The 21,659-nt window shown below is 37.4% G+C and overlaps 1 long non-coding RNA gene across 2 annotated transcripts; it reads left to right on the top strand.

Moving 5' to 3' along the window:
* Positions 1–1,329: 1,329 nt before the first annotated feature.
* LOC137481520 (uncharacterized) lies at positions 1,330–21,453 on the top strand. Of its 2 annotated transcripts, none has more exons than XR_011003533.1 (3): positions 1,330–1,562; positions 19,649–19,789; positions 20,971–21,453. It is a non-coding gene; the product is annotated as an uncharacterized lncRNA (long non-coding RNA). The 2 variants fall into 2 exon arrangements; XR_011003560.1 differs by lacking the exon at positions 1,330–1,562 and adding an exon at positions 18,508–18,646.
* The last annotated feature ends 206 nt before the right edge of the window (positions 21,454–21,659 follow it).

Below are 21,659 nucleotides of genomic sequence, written 5' to 3'. Positions count from 1 at the left end.
GAATCTTATGCAAAACTACTCTCTACATTCTAATGTTAATGTTTTTACCAATTATAACTTTTCTGTCACAATTGCTTTTATGTGGAGCAAGGGAATTTATCACTTCAGGCTGTCCCAACATGTTCTCTTCTCTTCTCTTCTCTTTACAGTAAAGTGATGTTATTTCTCACTGTACTTTGGCTGACAAGTGGAAGATGTAGCATATATAAGATCATTTAGAGATGACAATTGAGCTGTTCATGGGAGTGTAGAGCATAACAAATTACAAGTCATTATAAACACAATCAAATTTTAAATGTATTGTCCTTTAGGTTATGTGATAGAAACTCCTTGTGCTTACCCACAAAGGAGCAGAAAGAGGTGGGTGGAGGGGACTCCAAAATTACCCTGACAGGTTGCTCCCAGGCCCTCACAGGAGCCATCAAAGGCCAGTCTCCACAAGCCCAGAGGAGCACATGGATACTCAAAGGCAGACAGGAATCCAAACTATGGATTCAGAGTAGGGGGCAGCCTGCCTGGTCCCTCCCTGGGCAGCCCCAGGAAAGCTTCAACCCCCCTGTGCTAGGATGACACATATTGTGATGAGTCAGTTCTGGAGCAGCTTTTGAGCTGTTACCTAGGAAAACAGGGCACATTATGGGAAACAAGGCAGTGCATTTTGGGACAGCACAGGACTTATTATGGGATGCTTAGGGGAGAAACCTAAGGTGAGGAAAAGGAGAGATTTAGATGATTTGGGGAGGAATGAGAGTGGGGAAAACAGGAGGGAATAAGAATTCTGGTTGCATGTGCATTTCTCTGGTCATGACCTGCTCCTCATCAGTCTGTCTTCTTACTAAAAGCCTTTCTAACCCTTTTCCTGGATGAGGGATTCTCCGTTTGGTATGAGGGAGTAGGGTTTGGGAGGGTCTGGATGGCATTGACTGTAGTCACATCATGGGTTAGGATTGCCCCTGTGTCTTGTGCCAGCCACTGGAGGTACCAGAATGACTGAGAACCAGTGCCAGCCCCTGGAATAGAACCATGGGCCACAGGGGTGTATGCCCCTGGTGCCAGTGGCTGGACTGAGCACTGGGTGTGCAAATAAATGTGTGTGCATTACCACAGGTCAAGCACAACCAGACACAGAGTAGCTGAAATGGCTTGGGATCTGTGGGTGCCTCTGAAAGTGAGACCACTGTGGGATGGGCTGTCGGGAGAGTCCCAGTTGGGGAGAGTCACCTATGTATCACAAAGTGATCTCCGTCCTGCTAACTGCAAGCTCTCGGCTTCTGCTCATCACCTGGTGCTTCGCTTTCACTCATCTTTGAATTTGTTATGCCAAAAAGCAGAGATTTGTTCAGAGCGTGGATGGATTAGCAGGCTGGTTAGAAAAATGAAGTGGGATTCTGTGGTCTGGGAAGAAATAGAAACCTTGCTGCTCTTTCCCACTAGAGGTCTCTGCAGATAACGCTGAGAAACCCGAAAATCTCTTTGCCACTGACAGGGCTGCTGATGCCGCTGTTTCTGTACAGACAACTGCTTGCAAGACAGACGCTGTACAGACACTTTACAATCATAATGTAACTAAGTCCAGTTCCCCCAGTATTGATAGGTGGTAATGTTTGACTGATTGTCTTCTCTGATATTGCACCAGGTGAGGCTCTAAGCTGGTGTCTTCAGTTAAAAGGACTAACTCCAGTTTCATAAGTACAAGAAAACCAGAAGGACCAAACAATAGAGAGTCTTAAAAATTAATAGTGAGTCATCTTTGGTTTCATAAGGATATTCACCCTAAGAGAAAACCCTTTACTCCTAGTAGGTCTCAAAATCACTACTTTTTAATTCTGTTAATTTTAGCAGAGTTACTGGTGACTTGAACTGGATTTTGTGGTTCTTCCCTTTCTCAGATCTCTGTAATTGCATTTGTTTGTGTGATGTCTCCAATATGGCTATCCATCTGTGAAAAATAACTGACATTAAGCACACTACCAAAATTCATATTTATTTAGATAGCCTGCTTTGTTTAAAAGAGCATTGTAAGGTTGGGTATGGGCGCAGGTAGCAATAGACTGCTACATACTTTGGGAAGATGGAATAATCTTTCTCTTCAGAACTGAAATTTAGATTTCCTGTTTATTATTGCATGCAAATATTCTGTTTCTGTTTTAATTTCCAGAAATGGAAACTTTACTAGATTTTCTAAACTGTCTCAAATTCAGGATTGTTAAGTAAGCAGTAGAAATGAACATGCCCTGCATAAATGGGACAAAGTAATACTCTAAGCACATAACAGAGGGAGCAGTACTAGAGCAAAATTTCTCAGGGATAAGTAATTTGCAAAGACCCTTTGGCTATGTTTAAATGGTAAGGCTGCTGCGCTGACTTTGCACACAACTAACAGCTGGGTGCATTTGAGCAACTCCCTGCCGTGCCGGTTCTGCCTTGGTTTCCACTGGAAGGAAGGTTGGATGTGTAGGCTGAGGACAGATGGACCTCAGGAGCCCTGAGGGAGGCCATGGAGCACATCCAGTGATCAGGTTTGATGTAGATTTGACACTTCTGAGGCAACTGCAGAGAAGGCAAGAAGAAAAATCCTTTCTAATACAGCATCAATCTAATTAATGTCGTGGAGGATTTGGGTAGTGAGTAAAGAGGTTAGATACAGGGACACAACCTCCTGTGGAGTCTGTGATTGCAGAACAGCTTGGAAAGAAGCAAGTCCTCACTTTCAGATACTTTCAGCAAGCCTCAAGAGCTGGTGCTCTGTGAGCAGGATCTATCGGAGTAGAGGACGTGACCAGAATACGGTGACACAAGACCTGGGACTGCAGGGCTTTTGAGAACACATTGCAAATAAGCTGTGTTGGTCTACTCCAGCAAAGAGAAAACTCTTTTACAGATGGTCAGACTTCTCTGCTGCTTCTGGTTCAGAGCTTGTAGTTTCAGGTTTCCTATCAGCAGGATATTTTGAATTACTGTGCAGCATTCGTTTTCTGCTATGACATTGGATACGTTCAAGTTACTCAGTGACTTTCAGCATTTTTTTTTTCTTTTTTTGGGTACAATTTTGTATGGAGGAAATCTGCTGTGTTTTATGTATCAACAAGGATCATAGAAGTGTATGATACATTTAATTTCTGTAGTTGTAGAAATCTTGCTACTACTAATTGCCAATTTACATGCTGAAAAATTTAGATATAATTAGTTCTCAAAAGAGAGGAGAAATATAAGTTTGGACCTGTGCCAGAAAGGGTTGCGGGTCACAGGGTAGCTCATCCTGCCTATAAAATAAGTGATCTCATTTTGTCCTTGAGGGTATCTGCTGGGTTCATTGAGCTGTATGCGGATGTAGGGACCCTGCATGATTCCAGTCATCCCCTTTATTCCCAGAGCAGTCTAACTATCAAAGGCCAGGCTTAAGGCTGGGGGTAAATGGAAATTTGCATGAATTAGATTAATTCAGTTTTATTATTGCTGTAACTCCAGGTTAAATTATAAGTATTTTACAGTGATTATCAAGCAAAATCTGAGCATTTCCTATTCATATACTGCATTGTAGAATAAAAGTCAGCTACTACTGTCCTCAAGGGACAGTACTACTGTCCTCAAAATCAAAATGAGCCACAATGAATTTAATGTAGTGGAAAAGACAAAAGTGCAAATAATTTTATTAAATGATGTTATATTTTACACCCCCATTCAGTAAAATATTTAAACCAAAATATAAAAGAAGGTGCTTTGTTCCATTGGATACTCACAGCTTTAAAGGTAATTGTGATTTAAGTATTATCTTGAAATACAGCCACTGAGCTGCGTCTATGCACCTGAAAAACATGTAGGTATTTCTTTTGCAAATAATAGCAAATTGCTCTGAAGGTTTTGAAGTGGCATTATATTGCAATGTTGGCTAATTTTGAAATATCTTATTTACAAAGATTTATGCAATATCCAATGCAGACTTAGAATTCTCCTGTAGCAATATGCAGCATTTCTCCATTTAAAATATGTATATTCATATTACTTTTTATATATGTATGTGTCACATTTTTCTTCTCATTAATGAAGTTTGACAATTTGTGACAGGACAGAAAGGGAATTCATTATATTTAGTAATAGAAAACCCATTTCTCATTTTTCGAGAACCAAGCAGCTGCAATGAAATTGCCTAAACCACTATATCACAATTCCCCACCTTTGTGGTTCTTAAGGTCACCCTCAAGGGTCTTCAATTTCCTTATGTTCACAGCTTGGCACCTGGTAATTTTCAGAATCAGAAAATATAAGGAAGCTATATATTTTTATTCTAAGAAGTATTTTTTTTTTGTTATTTGAGAAGAAATAAATCTGTCAGGTTGAAAATATTAAAAAATCAGAAGCTTGACTGTAATAATCACAGCAATGTCAATGCCAATTTTGTTTAGAAAACTTTGGAATGAAAATTTTCTTCATGACAGAGAAACTTTCCCCCTTCCTGAAAGGAGTTGTCAATGTGTAAGGGAAACGGGGTGTTATTTTAATAATCAATGGAGTATAAGAGTAATTTATGGTAATAAGACTGCAAGACATCTAGCATTACTTTTCCTTAAAAAGTTGCTCAGTATTCTGGATGCTGACAACTCCAGTGGACTATAGCAGCTGAAATGAAAGAATTTTAGTTGTTTAGATTAAATTTAGAGGAATTTTCTCCCTCTATAAAACCATCATATACTTTGTATTCCAATGTTAATTATTGAGGAAATGCAACAATAGGCAATACTAGAGAATTAAATTGATTTCCTAAAGAATGTCTTCAGGTTTATAAATTCCAGTAGCATAAATTGAGAAAAATACATTATTTGGGCTCTGCATTGTGATAAAAGAAGGTGGTATTTGATTTCTTTTTTTCTGGCCTAAGTTCTACTGAAGATAAATTTTCTTATTCTTTCAGTGTATGACTTGAAATAAAGTACAAAACAAACATTTATCTTTCAGTTAATTTTGGCTATTGTAAGTAGAAGACACTCTGAATATGAAGACAGTTTGTGATAAAAGAAGGTGGTATTTGATTTCTTTTTTTCTGGCCTAAGTTCTACTGAAGATAAATTTTCTTATTCTTTCAGTGTATGACTTGAAATAAAGTACAAAACAAACATTTATCTTTCAGTTAATTTTGGCTATTGTAAGTAGAAGACACTCTGAATATGAAGACAGTAATTAAAACCAGCAAAAATTTGATAAATAACATGCTGAAAAGCAAACAACTTTGTATTTATTCAGTCTATTGCAATACAAGCTGATCCAGAAATTCAGTCATGAACACTACCATATTGTCATAATCAGTGGCACTACTGACAATGCTGACAATACTGTCAGCATGAGGTTTGTGCTCTTCTGTGTCCTGCCCTGCTCGACCCAACCAGCTCAGCCCTGCTAGCACTTGCCTTCCCTCAAATCCTCTGTTCCCAGTTCTGGGTCAGCACCTTCAGATCCTTAAAGAAAGATGTCTGAAGTGTGTAAATAATTGAAATAGAGGAAGCAAGACAAATAAGTGAAATGAATAAAGTTTGTTTGCGTGTTTGAGTTTTTTTTTTCCTAGTTTGATAAATAAAAGAGCTTTCTGCAGCTGCATTAGGCAATATAGAATTATTTGCACAAAAAACACAGTCATTTCAGTACTGTGATTAATACACAGATTTTCTGAGAGGTTGTGGAAAACACCTGAGGAATATTCCACTAGCTTACGGTTCTTATGAAGAAGACTGAAGCAGTGCTCCCAGCATGTCTTCCTTCTCAGTACGGTTAAGTTGGCACTGAAATACTGAGAATTATCTTTCATGGATGTCTGTAGCTATACCAATAATCAGCTAACTATCAAAGTAAATAGCAGGTAAATTATTGTCTTGATGCCATTTTTTATTACTTCAGCTAAATTCCATCAATATCTTGTTTTATAGTGTTTGTACTGCATAGGGCTTGCTAATATCAACTATTCTTACAAAGAACCAATTTCAAGTACTAGTACAAATGGTTGGATTACGGTCCAAAGGGCTATGATTAATTAATATGATTTGCACAAATGTTTCAATCCTTCTGGATGTACTCTGTGACATAATTTATTTCTGGAATGCTCATAATATGAATTATAGAGGAATTTTTTCCACTTATATATATACAAGAACTGAAATCAGAAGCCATCTCATCTGTGTGTGTTTTCTTTGTTATACATCTCACTGAAGGGAGCAATCTCCATGAACAATTCTGTTTTTCTTCAGAATGCAAGTTCAGATTTGGCAATATCTTTCAAAGATAATCTTTCTGTATCCTTCTGTATGAAAGTGAATTTTATGGGATGTGCTAGTCATACCATTACAGTACAGTAGGAAAATGAGCCTGGTCAATATGCACCTATAAATTTACTGGTGGGACTAGTTTTAGGTCTGAAAAAAAACCAACAAACAACAACAAAAAGCAAACGTTTGTCCTTCTTAAATTTTTCTATGGCTTTAAAAAGATATTGGTCCTTATTTAACGTATTTGACAACATATTTTTCCTTGAAAATCATTAAATGTCTCTTTTACTTAATTTTTTATTATTTTACAATAATGACTGTTTTATTTGGAAAAATGTGAAAAGGGATATATTAGTATTGTGTTTGGAAATTCTATAAATGCAGATGTAAATGGTGTTACATGAGTTTGATTTTGATAATGATATTTGTTTTATATTGGTGATATACAGCATTTTTCCCCCAAGTAATATTAAATTTAATAGCAGGTACTAGTGATGACTATTATGATTGTATTTGTCTGTCTATAGTTTTTAGTTTCTTGTGCCTCACTGATGAAACTTAGTTGAAGCAAGTTACAATGCAGAATAACATTGCATTGATTTTTATCAGTTTGAGATGTTATAAATACTGCTTTTGGGAGAATTTTAAAAAGTATTTAAGAAAATAATTTAAAAAGAGAACCATCATTATATTTCAGAGTTGCTGCTGAGCATCTTTGAAATGCAATGGGAAGCCTTTGTTGCTAAGATTATCATTATTTTAACAGCCATTCTGCATGAGTATGTTGTGATTAGTGCCAGTATAAATCCAGATTTGGAGATGAGATCATTAATAGTGAGAAATATTGGCAATATCACTAAGTCTTTGCAACATTTGATTTCATAAAGGTTGATTTCACAATTATCTGGTTGAGTTTCTGTTGCTATTGTTTTGGATGTTTTGTTGTTTTGGATGCTGTCCTGTCAAGTCCCCAGGACTACTGTTTTCTAGCATTGTCGCTGCACACTTGCACACTTAAAACTCTTATAATCCTCTGTAACTCACTGGTGCTCCAGCTCAGCTGTGCATGGAAACAGCTAAGCATGTAAATATATATCACATCACTAGATGTCCTCCTCTCACAAAATTTCTTCTCAGTTAACAAACTGACGATACTGTGTTTAAAGAAAAGACCAAGAATCATGTACAGCAATAACAGATGGCCAGTGCCAACTCATGTAGTCATAAATGACCTGTACCTGAAAAACAGCCTCAGGGTAGGTCAGAAGAGCTTTGCAGTTATGAAACATGTTCTATTGCCCATGTATTGGACCATTAAGGACTGCAGAGGAACTTCCTATCACTGCAAATGCTGCAGAAGCAGGACAAGCCCCTTGCTGGTAACTTATAAAATCGCAGACTGCCTGAACATCTAAGTCTGATTATTTCACAAGTAACATTTTGGTTGCCCCATGCACCAGTTGTATGGTGCTTTCTGAGCAGAGATGCATAAACCCTCAAGAACATTTCTTGCTTGAGTGTTGTGTGGCCAGTGGCCCACTTGTTCTTTGCTGCTGAGGAAATGCAGGCAGCCTTTGCTGGTGTTTAATGCTCTGTAAATCAGGCTTTTGGTTTATTTTTCCCAGAGGGTGTTGTATGGATACAGCCATCCCCACCACTAGAAGAGGATCAGTATCCATAGTCAGCAGGGAAGAGTGTTATGCAGGGCCTACTGTTGCCACAGTTGCCTGGATAGTTTCCCTGGTGTGATCTAGCCAGTGTGCTTTGTGCCTGGTGTGGGTGGGACAGGGAGGGAAGGAATGTGTGTGTGTGATGGAAGGCAGTGGAGAGGAATATCCATATTGTTTTTCCCAGGACTTACAGTGGTTCCTGACTCCCTTGCCACAAACCATTGAAATGACATAACCATCTTAAAAACTGCTGCATTACTCAAAAATACTTTTAAATACTGACATAAAAGAATACCAAAGTAATAGCTGAAGGACATGCTGGTTGTGGAGATGTATAGCTTGAGAATTTGAAGGATACCCTGGACCTGGAGGAAGAGTGATATTTTAAAAGGTTTTTGCTATTTCTGTAACACTGGTATTGAGGGCTGGGTTGTTGTTCTGGGGCACTGGACAAACAGGATTGTTGGATTTTGTCTGAGACCTAAATGTGACATGTGGGAGACTGCATTTCACAGCATGTTGAAAGACATTAAAATCAATGGGGTAGGTGACAAAGTGAGCAAAGTTTCTGAAGAACCATTTTGAGAGTGCTTTCTGATCAAGAGTAACTTTCTTAGTCTCTCCATGGTATCTCAGAAAGAGCTCTTTCAGCAAAAGACAGACATGCAAAGCCCAGTCTGAAATACCAGGGCATGAGTTCATAGCTGAGGTTATATTCTAGTTGCTCCTGCTTTCTGAGGATTTACTGGTATTTTCAAAGGATTTTCAATCTTTTTTCAATAAGCACGGTACAGAGGTTTTATTATGGTAGTAAAGAGCCATATAATTATCAATCTTTAGTGGCTCCTTTAAGATTTTAGTGAGCAGTGAATTCTGTGAGATTACAAAAAAATGCAGGATTTTACAGGTGTTTGCTGAGATGTGATTTTCAGACAGCTATGTGGAGTTTCATTAGTTTTCCCAACATACATCTTCATAGATAAGAGCTGTCAGCAACAGGTACAATATTTTGCTTTATTTTAGGTTTAGACATATTCTGAAGAGATAGAAATAGCTGCTGTTTTTTTTTTATAAAACTGTAACAGAATTGCTCAGCCTGGAGGAGTTGTTTATTCAAGGACCACTCTAGTAACCCAAAAATAGAAGGGATAGAGTTTCTCATTAGCATCCAAGCAAGTGTTCTTGGAAGGAATGGGAAAATGTGAGAAGAAGTCTGTGTAAATCTGGGGAGGAAAGATAAAATTAATTATAATAATCATAAAGATTTTAGTAAAAGTAATTAGTATTTTTGCGATGAGACTTGCATCTTTGAGGGTATTAAGACTTGGTCTGCAAAGTCCGGCCTTACCTAAACTCTGTCAAAAAGAGTCTTCTTACTCCAAACAGAGTAGTAGTTCCTGAACTGTTACTTAGCAATATCCCGTGAAATGCAAACATAGAGCCTACAGCATATATGAAAAGGCCCCCAGTCATTTTGATTAACCTCCTCTGAATCTGAGATCAGCCATGAGAAGGCCTTACAAGTTAGCAGTTGAAATGCACAGTGTAATAAATCTGTGCAGTATCACAGGTTTTGCTTTTGATTCAATTTCTAAAGTTTTAATTTATCCTTGTTATTTCAGTCTATTCAATCTCTTGTATTTTACTATGCCCCTCACTGACAGATTTAGGGACCCACATGCTGATGTTGTGTCAGAATTGAATATCAGTCTGCTTTGCAGTATTAATCATAACCCTATTCATTATAATTAGAGTGGGGAATAAAACCTACAACAATAAAAACCCCAGCAGTGCTGGAATTGAGCACTGAACGCAGTGAGGCATGAATGTAACTTCATGCAGAATTGTGTTATTCGGTTCCCCACCAGGTTTGAGTATTTTACCTTCTTCTGTCTCAGCTGTAGTCTTCATCCACTCCTGCCTTTTCAGCCTTTATGAGTAATTAATCACACAGCTGCCATGGTCCTAGTGTGGTCCCTAGTATCTCTGCTTTTTCCATACCTGCAAGGTTCTTAGATGTTTCTATAATGCTTCTAATGCTCCTTAGTTGAAGGTTTCCTTCAGACTCTTCATGTTTTAGAACAAAGTTTGTTACCAGAACAAAACTGTTTCCCCTAAAAAGACTTTCAAATTTGTTTCAGATGTTTTATAATGAACACAAAGCACAGTGGGAAAAATAACCCACACAAAGTGATGAAAAGAATAACCTATTTGGGATTTTTGTGAAGAATAGAGGTAGGGAAGAATTAGTTTTCACTAGTCATAGGCTCAAATTATTTTGTGAAAGCATGTTTGAAATAGTTGGCAAAACATAAAATTTCAGTTTTCTGCCCAGAGCACCATGCTGGAGATTAAATATGTCTCTTGTGTTCATCCTACTCTATTATTTTTGTACCAATGACATGCATCTCAGAAGGCACAGGAAAAAATAATTGCCAGACACATTGCCCCTTCAGAGACAACTGGTCCTTTTCCAGATGTGTAAGAGAAACTGGAGGCATCTGCTGGGATCTTCTGGTGCAGGGGATAGTCATGTCTGCCACTAAAGATTGTCAAAGCTCTGTTTTCCTCTGCCTGGAACTGCAGTGTCATGGATGTAGAGAGACAGAAGCATTGTAAACTGTTTTCTGAAAGACCCGTTTCAGCTCCATCAGTGCTAGTTTTCTGGGTTTGGTTCTCAAAGCAGATTGTCCTATGCCTAGAAGGACATTCCATTAATACATATTTTTGTGATCAGCCACATTTGCTGGCTAAAAATAAAACTATTTCTACAATTTATTTGAGGCACATTAACAGAAGTTTCCTCTCTGTTTCAGTGTTGTTGAAGTACTGAAAATTGCTTTACTTAGTTTTCATTTTAATCTTTGCTCTGTTTTTTTCATTTCAACCACCCATTCTAAATTGACCAGTTAATTTTCTGGGCTTCTACTCGTTTGTATTTAACAGGTTAATGAAGTAGTTTTACAAAATGTCATCTCTACAGTGCAACAGCTCTGAACAGACAATCATCTGACAACAAACAACAGTAGCACTGCAAAATGCCCCACAAGAATTGCTAATGTTGTTGTATGACCTATTTCCCTAGTTTGATCTTGAGATATGACAGCATTTTACAAAGTGAAGGTAAACATTCTTGGGAAAGGTATGGAGTATTCTGACTGTATAAGACTTGAAATGAAATGCTGCACTGAGTATCACTGCAAAGATTTCAAATACGGCTTTTATTTTCTGATCATGTTTCTCATTTCAGTTATTATTTTGACCCTTCATGCCCCTGGCTTTGTTCACACTTCAATCTCTGCTTTCAGTGTGTATGATGTCACATCACCTGTCTAACAAATGGATCTAGAAGCTCCCAGCTGGCTGTAGTTACAATTCCCACGCTGGTCAGTAACACAGGGAGCATTATAGCTAGAGAGTGTGTGTTCAAATGCTGCAGGCCTGAGGCATCTTCTTTCCACCCATTCACCTCTCCTTCCCTCCTTGCTGCCATCCTTACCTTCTTCACAGATCACGGACACAGCCCAGAAATTGTTCGCTGTTCTAAAATTTCAAATACATTATTTTAAATGGTGGAGAAAGGCTGGGAGTGTTATGGTACATAGTAAAATTTGTTCTGCTCAAAAGACTAATACCTTTGACATCACTTAAGAACAATGAAGTACTGTATTCACAGGTTAAAACAATTTTAAGTGGTTTTTGTTTTGTGGGAGAAAGGCTCATTTTATTTATTGGCCAAATGTCTTGAGGGAAAATTTTAAACCTTACTACAGAGTCACAGAACCACAAAGTGGGTAAGGTTGGAAAGGACCACAGTGGGTCATCTGGTCCAAGTGCAAGCATCTGCAAATAAAACAAACAAACCAAACCAAAACCCCACCAAAAAACCCTGTCACCGCACTTTTCCATGATGGAGGCAGTAATGTGGGAATAGCTGGACCTGTAACTGTACTAAAATCATATTCTGTACTTCAACATAGAGACCCAATACAATTATATTGAGGGCATTTTATTGTTTCATATTTCCATATTGCTTATGAAATTTTGATGACATACTTAATTTCCCAATTCTCATTTGAAAAATACAAACAAATACTTAATAAAGTAATTATATCTAGCTCTACTGAAGAAATATAAAAATAGATATTTCTCAATCTGGTAGTAAAATGTTTGTTTAAAAAAATGGAAATAATCAAGTAATGGGTTAAGTTTCCAGAAGTCACAGAAAAGTCTTTATTGGGTAAGCACTTCAACTCAGTTTGAAATCTTTCTAAAGGATGATCTACTTTAGTTACAAGTAATTTTGCTGGTGGAGGAATTGTTGGGTAAAATTTTATTTCTTTGTTATCTGGGGAGTCTGAGGGAATGAGCACAATTTCAGTCTTTGGAACATTAATGAGTCCTTGCTTCTTAACAAAATCAATTGCACTTCTGCAACCTTTTTTATAATGAAATAAAAGGTTTTTTTCTTCCATAGATGGAGCAGATGGCAAAAGAGCAGAATAATGACAATTACAGCCCTCCCCCACACCTCCTCCTTTTCCTTTTAAATGGTGTTTGCCACTTGTAACTGGTACAGGTACAATCAAGTAGAAAGGGCGAATTGCTAGAGAAAAATCAAAATATATTGAAAAAGCTCTTCCAATCCATGAAATAAATCAATTACTCTAATGCTGTCTTTCCCCTGACATCCCAAAGAACTTCTTGCACTTATAGGGAGTGGGATACATTGTAGTTCTGCTATAACTTGTGTGGCAGCAGAGACCTGAAAAAGTAAGAATAAGTTTTGTTATGGTCGGAAGAAATATTGGTCCCATGTCCTAGAATGCAGTGAAATGTTCAATGTCATGTTACAATTTCAGGAATTTGCCCTTGAAAATATTGTGTGTGTGGACTGTATATTCCCACGGTAGCAGTCCAAAAGCTTTAGGAATATTGACAGGAAGTGATAACATACTTGTAAATATGCACCTTTCAGTTTCTAGGCTGGAACAGAGACTTTTCTCATTTTATTTGAACATATATGTGAATAAATTTTTTTCCTAATGATGGTGAAGAGTAGAGATGGTGGAAAGCAAACTTTGTAATTTGTGCTGAAGTGCTTTTTGCTAATTGCTTGAGTTCATTGTTGCAGCATTTGGCTGCAGAAGGGAAGACCCTGGTGTGAATCCTGGCACTTGGGTGTCTCATTTGGGGTTTCACTGGGAAGTGAAAGTGCTCTAGGCTGAGTGATTGAGGAGCTTCACCTATAAACTTTATCCTAAGACTAAGCAAATAGTTAGTCAATAAAATGAAGAATTTAAAAAGGCAAAACATTGTGACTCTGCTTTGCCATTTGTTCCACTTACAGAAATTAAAAAAAAATCACAACAAACATGGTGGTTGTTGGGAACATAGCACAAGTGCCCTTGGTTTAAGAAGTAAAAAGTCCTCCACATTCTACAATAATATAGAGACTGATGTACCCAAACCAGGCTAAGGTGCAATGTATGTGCTAAAACCTCAGAACAAGTTGACCATTGCATATTCAACACCCTTTCCAGCTCTTCTGGTGTGGTTGGGAGTGTGATGTTGTTAAATCCTCTGTAGGAAGTTTCATGCTGTGTCCATTAATGAGGCAGCTGCTGGTTCCTTTCATAACATCAGTTGTAGTTCAGTTTCACCATAATTGAAACTCTTCTGGCTGTAATGCTACTTAGGCAATGGAGAGTTTAAGTCCATATAATGTATATTTTATTGCAAGAATGAACTTAGCAGCCCTTCAGACAAGCCCAGAATTAGCCCTCACAGCAGCATTTATTTGACTGCAGGTGATCTCAGGACTGCCAGCCCTTTTGGGCTTACTTCTCTGGGATCTGATAAATTCCAGTGGTATTAATGTTAGTGTTGTATGTAACTACTTCTGGGTTGAACTGAACACTGTGTTGTCCCAGTTGGTTTTGACTTCTCACTTGGAAAATGCAGACCTGTGTGACTCCTTCACACTTTGTGGGACTAACAAAAGATCTGTGAAGCTGCTGCTCAGCACAGTCATGGCTGGGGTAGTTTCTTGTGTATCCCGATCCACGACTTAAAAAAATAGCAAGAGTGGGTATTGACAAGGGTTTGTAATTAGCCAAAAGCTAAATGATATCCAATTCTGGCTGTGTGTTCCATAAGCGGGAGTTAACAGGGTATTTGGTGGTTCTTATCCATTTTAAAAATAGTCAGGCTGTGGTCTTTTAATTATATTCAAAGCACATGTCTGTGACAATGCTGCTTTAACTGTTCAAATTGATTATGTCTATTCATTTGATACATTTATAATTTCTCAAAATTAGCATTTTTTAAAGGGCATTTTACCAATGTAGTACCTTGTACAGAAATACTTGCTTTGGCTGTGCACTACAGCACCAAATAGCGCTCTTGATTTACCAGCCAATGTGAAACCATTTCTGCTGGGACATTCAAGTCTTTATTGGACTTCAGATCTCTATGAAATAAAATAGGGAGTCCAAACTCGTAATATATGACAGCTTTCAGGCAAAAGCCCTCTATATGCATTTAAACCTGATGTACTTTGTCTGCAACAAGGATGTATAAAAGCTTATTTTTCCAAGCTTATTATTACTCTCTTAAATAGACAAAATGTTCTTGTAGTCCCGTTGGGACACTCTGTGATGTGTTCCTAGTAATTTTCCTTATCCTTCTTCCATTTCCTTAACAGTATTCTAATCATTCTCAATCATGTTTTTGCTCAAACTTTACAAGAAAATGATGTGTCTGCATAGCTGCCATTACACTGCAGATGTGAATTTTTAGGGAGAACTGAGAATGGCAGGCAAAATAATCAGAGCAGTGGTGTCCTTGCAACATTGCAACGGTATGCCTAATTGTCAGTTTTCCTGTGACTGGAAGTAATCACTCTTTTATACAGTCAGTTAATGTTTCTACCTTTAAACATTATGATGAAGTTATCAAGAAGAATTATGAAGAAAAATTATGTAATCATGAAGCCCACAGGTCATGTGGCATAGAGAAATGAAGGCAAAAGTTTGACTTCAAGCTGTTGAAGTACCTGTGATTGCTATGTCACCTGTCCAGTGACACATCTTACTAAACTCTGCATAAATAAATACCTTTTAATATTTTCTTCCTAGAAGTAGCCTTTCCAAAAAAACCAGTTTCAACTGGGAAAAAACCACTTATCTCAATGTTTCTGCTTAGGCAATAATGATAAAAATTAGATCTACTAGGAAAACGCTTTTTAACCTTTATTTGTAGCATAAATCAAGACACTCATTTTTCACAGTCTCTTTCTATAGAATTCAATTAAAGGTCAGATTTGTAATGGGGGATCCTAATTATTAATGTATTGCCTATTTTGAATTATTAATGATTTGACATATTTGCATAATGGGTAAAGAAAATGCCTAAGAACAACTTTTATAGCATATTAAAATCCTTCAAAAATATTTAATCAAAGTCTTTTTTCATGTCCTGGAGGTAATTTAGCTTTTTACCATTATGTCAATACTTAACAAATAAATTCAAAATATTTTACAGTTAAAAATTAGTGTAGTTATATATCATTAAGGGGTATTAATCTTGTTTTGAACTAGTACACCAGTCATGAAATGGGAAGCTTCACACTGGGCAACCCTACTGTAAGAGGAAGATGCCACCATGTGCTGGACTGAGCATTTTGTGTTTTGTTGCAAGGGGCAATAGCAGTTTAAGAACTGTAAAATTTGCAGGACCATGGGAGTGGAGACAATTGTTATAAACATTTGCCTAATATTTTGACACCAATGATTTCAGTGTATTAAAACACTGACAGACTGAATTTGCCTCACTGTGGTCTACAGTGGGATCATCTGTATTTACTACTACATAATAATAATGAAAATATATTATCCAAGAATGATGAACACATCATAAATTTAACTGTGGAAATAGGATTGCTGCATTCTTCCACCAGAAGTGTCAGGTGTCACCACAATATCAACAATGAGTGCTTGCATGGTTAGAATGATCCAGTGTAGATGAGCCTTGTGATATCTCCTACCTGGGAAATTATGGAACATAATATGATGACTAAAGGGTATATTTTGATGATAAATGAGTACCTATTTTGTTTATTGGCTTTCTAGAAGAGAGACTGTTTTACAGAGAAGTCAAAGTTTGTTCTTAATTTTTGCTTCTATGACCCAATTTACTGTAGTAGATTTTTGTTCCTAAGCAAATATTGATTCCTCATTTTGCATAAAGGGTTTCTTGTAATAAAATGGTGTTAGGAAAAAGTTAGAACTTTTGACTGAGTCTTTTCTAGGTAGATTTTTTCCATATTTACACAACTGAACCATTAATGATGAGATCCATGGATGAAACATTGAATACCCTTTATTGTAACTTCTCAAAGGAACACCTTGCAGAATCAAAAACACTTCAAAAGATTAAAGACACTTCTAGTGTATATTTTTCTTCTTATTTCAACTAACAGAAATGCAAAATCTCAGATTTTTTCACCCATATCTGTTATCATTCCATTCCAACCATTAGCTACTGAGTAACACTCTGGCTTGAAGCCACTGGGAAGATCCTGTTTTGCGGTTACTGCTACCACAAACCACATTATCATTAAATGCTAAAGTCTATCTATAGGTCAAGGTCAGGCCAGGGAGGTGATTGGGAAAGAAGGTAACTGTCATGGAGCAGTCAGAGTTCTCATTTGTATTATACCATCAGAAAAATCAGGTTGAAAGATGGAACTAAAAAGCCCCTCTGTAAACTGGAATGGTTTATGTGCAGTGAAAGAGTTTTACTTCAAATCAAGTGGACTCTCTATTAGTGCTTAATAATTGGTAGCACTGCAGCAGTTTCCTGTCCATTCGCTGGTGGATGTTTCGCACAGCAGGAGCAGGATTATCAAATGGCACCTTTTGCACCTGACCTTTTGTAAGCAAAGGGAAATTTCACCAAGAGGACTGCATGGCCTCTTTTATAGATGGCATAAAGCCTGATCAGTTCTCACTTCACAAGACAGCAATTCAGAATGAAATTGTCACTTGGCAGACTTTTCAGCCATAAAGAAGGACCATTGGAGATAATAGGAAAGGGATCAAGGAACTCAGTGACTCCAAATCCATGCTTGTCTTGTTAGCACACTTCTGGATAGTAGTGCCCTATGACTTGTAAACTACCCACCGACTCTATCCAGGGCTGAATCTTTCTATTATTCTTCACTCTTCTGCTTCTTTTATTGTCATCTGAACATTTTGTAAGGATATCTTAAATAATGTGACTAATATTCATCACAAATGGTTCATCAGTTCAGATATAGGATGAGATGGAGAGAATAGGGTATCAGCGAAACCTTTGGTGCAAATCTCAGCTACTGGAATGGTGCTGTACCAGATTGGTTACATGAACCTCTTTTAATATGAAACAAATATTTTCCATTTCCCCTCTCCACAAAGCAGAATACCACCTCCACTCCACTGAGAGATCGTGGAAGTAAACAGTGCAAGTTTCTGTCCAGCTACGGAATGATACAACAGAGCAACTCCTTATTGCTTCCTGGCAAACCCTACCTGATATGCTTCATTTCATGAACCTCAACATTATTCCATGGATCTCAGTGCTATGTAACTTCAATTACTGATACTTAGCAAATTCTTACACAGCTGGTGGTGTGAGGTGATTTAATCTGCTTGCTTTTAATTACACCCTGTAATCCAAATGAAGCCTTCTTATGTTTTCCTTTTTATCCCTCCCCTAATGTCTCTTTTTACAACATGTCAATGCCACTCTGCTTGGTAGTTTCCATAAATTTCTTAACTCCTGCTGACTTGTCTGATTCCTCAGGTTATTCAGGCTACCAAACCAATAAAAAGGGATAGAAAATAAAAAGTAAAAAGAAAAATGTTAACACTGGAGTCTAGAACAGGCTTCTGCAAAAGATCCTACTTCAACTCCCTGAATAATCTTGAATATAACATGAACGATTTTCTATAAGAGACCCCAGCTCCTACATTAAGCTACAGCTGCAGCACGAAGTTGGAAAGACGCTCAGAAGGAGCAAAGGAAAATAATAGAATTCAGAGTGAGAAGGTGATCTTTAATTAGGAAAATGAAATCTCCTTAAGATCTAGGTAAAATGCTTCCTGCTGTAGAGCCTGTACTGCTGATTCTGCATTATTTTGCTTGGGGTCTCAGAAATAAAAAAAAAGTGATTAGTTTTCAACACAAAAGATCATTTCCTTGTTTCATATTACTAGAACTCTGAGACTCTGCACCAAGTTTCACAAAGTAGCCTTTAACCCCCTTTCAGACAGAAACCCTGAAGATTAGGGAAGATTTTAAAAAGAGTGTGAACACATATATTTATGTATTTGCTGCATTATAGGTATTAATACACAGTTTCTGCTGAAAGAAGGGCCTAGATGAAAATATTTGATTTGTACTAGAGTAAAGCTGAGAACAGATGAGAAGTATTTTAGCTCTGTCTGAGCAAGTGCAGAGTTTCAGCTAAAACTGCAGTGATATAAAGACTGGAATTAGGTGGGACCTCTGTTCTTTTAGTGACTATTTACAATTCCCCTGCCCTCCAGAAGAAGAAGAGAGGAAAAAAAAAAAAAAAAAGAAAAAGAAGAAAGAAAAAGGAAAACCTGATATCTCCGGAAAGGAAAATGCTAATGATATTACCTCCTGGTGGAACATATACCGCCTTGTTACACATGCATGGTAAACAAATTCCTTTGCAAGAAATGTTCCACCAAAGAGTATTCACTTCAGAGAAATGATAACGATCTCAAAAAAGCTGGGCAGTGAGAAATGTGCTCTAAAATCCTGCAGCATTGAGCTGCTGCAGTTTCATTTACACTTGCAGCCCATCAATAGTGAATGCACTTCAGTTAATCACCTCTCCCCCGTGATGAGAGCTGTTGCCATTTCATAATTGCTATGAAAATGGAAAAGCAAAGTTATTAAATGGATTTGGTGTGTGGGTGGGGGTGTGTGTGTGTGTGTGTGCATTTTATTTAACGCTGATCTTGTTTGGTGAGAACAAACTTTGACAGAGAAAGACAAACAGAAATGCTTCCACATTGCATTTTTCCATAACAAAGGCCTGTCCTATAAATGCCTCTGGAACCACAAGAAACTTAAGCTGGTCGCTGAGTGGCTATCAGTAAATGACTTGTTGAAAATTTAATTCTCTGAATAGATCATGTGGTTTAAGAGGACAATGTATTCTAGGGTAATCCTCCTTCCTTATGCTGTTTCTTCTGGATGACAGCACTTGCAGCTCTGGGGCTTGCAGCCCTTGATGGGAGTGAGATGTGCAAAAAAAAAGAGTAAAATTATTGGCAGATGCTATTAAAATTTTAAGAAATATTCCAAGCCCTGTTACATGAGTGAAGAACTTTTATATGTAATCCAATAAACTGAAAGGAGTCAGCAAAAGCAAGATATTTACAGGATTAACCCATAGAAAATTGGAATTAGTTAGGATTAATATCCAGTGGGCACTTTCTGTGTTTGAAATTGTCAGTAGCATTGCTTGTTAATGGTATTGGAAATTACTGGTTTAATGATGTTCCACTTTCCTGCTAGATATGCAGATGGTGCCACCACATCAGGTAAATCAGGTAATAGTTTGCCAGTCATATTCAACAACATTAGGTTTTCTATCTGTAGTTCCCATCTGTCTTCCTTAATCTTTTTTTGTCTCCTCTTCTTCAACAGAGCTGCTTGTGACAGACACTAGGATTTATGATCAGTGAGCACTAATGCAATTCAGGACTTGGGAGTTGTAGAACAACATGAGAGGATAATGAAGTGAGTTTTAAAAGTCTCTATGATAAACAACCAAATCTCCTAACACTGGTAATTATTACATTGGTAATTATTTTTGGATGAGTAGGGATAGAAGAGAATATTATTTAGCTGCATCCCAAAATTTCATCATTCAGAGTGAGAGTTGCAAGGAACAGTGCCTTTCACAAATCAGAGAACCAAAACAGCTTATTGAATGTTGTTGCACTGGATATCTTATGCTTCTGATAAAATAGGTTTTCTCTGCAATTTTTATAGGATTTTTAGACACAGCTTCTTATCTGTGTTTGAAACATACAACATTAAACCAATATATATATGAAAAATAGCCAGCAGTCTTTTCATCTTAAAGACAGGGACAACTTAAGACTTTAAGTTGAAAATACTCAAAATTTTGGAAACTCTTCTACCACACCCAAATTCAGGGTCAACCTGTGAGAGTACAGAAATGTAATCTGAGTTCTTCTCATTTTAAATACCACATTTTTTGTTCTAAGGACAGTTAAATGGAGGCACTGTCATTACTGATTACTACTTCTTCATGGTTTTTCCCAGTTAGTAGCTTCCCCTTCATATCATAACTGCATTTATATGCAAATCACAATTCAGCAACAGAGTATCTTAAAGTGGGTATTCTAGGAACAGCAGTGCTTTAGGTATTAGCAGTCCTTGAAGCATCTCAAAGCTTCATGTTTTTTTAATTTGCCCTAGGCTCTGGAGAGCCAAAGACATATAAATACCTTGGATGCAGTATTAGGGGGAAAAAAATCCTTCTCTTTGATGAGTATTGAAATCCAAAAAAGTAAACTAGACTAAGACTGTAGGCTGGGAAATCAGTAATATGCTTTGTACACACTGAATTACATTTATAGATGATTATGACTTCAAGTGCAGTTGGCTGTAATTTAAAAGTAATCTCTCTTGGGGATGTGAATTTTCTTTTACAGATGCCTTCAGATGTATGTGTTGTATCTACCACCTCCCTGTAGCCATCCTGCTCCCAAGAGAAACCTGAAAAACAGTTGAAAAAAATTGCAACTAATTTTCAGAAAATGGTTAGCAAATAGTTTTTAATTCCTGATGTCCTGACTTCAGCTAGGTGGATTTAACTTCTCAGTAGCAGCTACAGTGCTGTGTTTTGGATTTAGAATGATAAAGGTGTTAATAACATAATGTAAGTTGTGCTTATTCTAAGTCAAGGACCTTTCTTTTCTTGTCCCATGCTCTGCTAGTGAGGAGGAATGCAAAAAATCCCATCTGGGAGGGAGCATATCTGGGACATGTGACCTGAATTGACCAAATGGACCCCCCACACCGTGGAACATCATGCCTGGTGTATAAACTGGGGGAATTACAAGAAGGATGGATGATCTTGGTTTGCGAAAGGGGGTCTGGCATTGGTCAGTGGGTAGTGAGAAATTAATTGTGCATCACTTGTTTTGGTTTTTCTTCCATTTTATTATCATCATTATTATAATTTACCATTATCATTGTACTGAACTTTATTTTCAGTTATTAAACTGTTGCTATATCAACATACAAATTTTACTTCAATTTCACTCCTCATTCCACTGGAGAGGGGGAAAAATAGGAGGGTTTGTGCAAGCATCTGCCTGTGTTTCATCTCCAGCTGGGTGTAAAACCTCGACACCTGTTTATCCAGTGATAACATGTAAAGTTTCTGCAGCTCAATAAACACAGCTCTTGCGAACATGGTTTGAACTCTCCAGGCACTTCAACGACGTCTTTCACCTGCTAATTCTACCAATGGCTTGATGATTAAACATTTGCTTCCTGTGCTGGTTGTTACAGTCTCATAGGTATAAAAACTGCAGGTGGCAGCTTTCCTCTCAAGATTTAAAACAACACCTCTTTTTTAATTTTTTTTTTTTTAATTACAAAAGGTTACAGTGGACCCTGT

Source organism: Anomalospiza imberbis, chromosome 1 (genome assembly GCF_031753505.1).
Source record: "Anomalospiza imberbis isolate Cuckoo-Finch-1a 21T00152 chromosome 1, ASM3175350v1, whole genome shotgun sequence".
Classification (NCBI taxonomy): domain Eukaryota; kingdom Metazoa; phylum Chordata; class Aves; order Passeriformes; family Viduidae; genus Anomalospiza; species Anomalospiza imberbis.
Note: the sequence above shows the minus strand (reverse complement) of the source record. Positions and strands in the feature narration are given on the sequence as shown.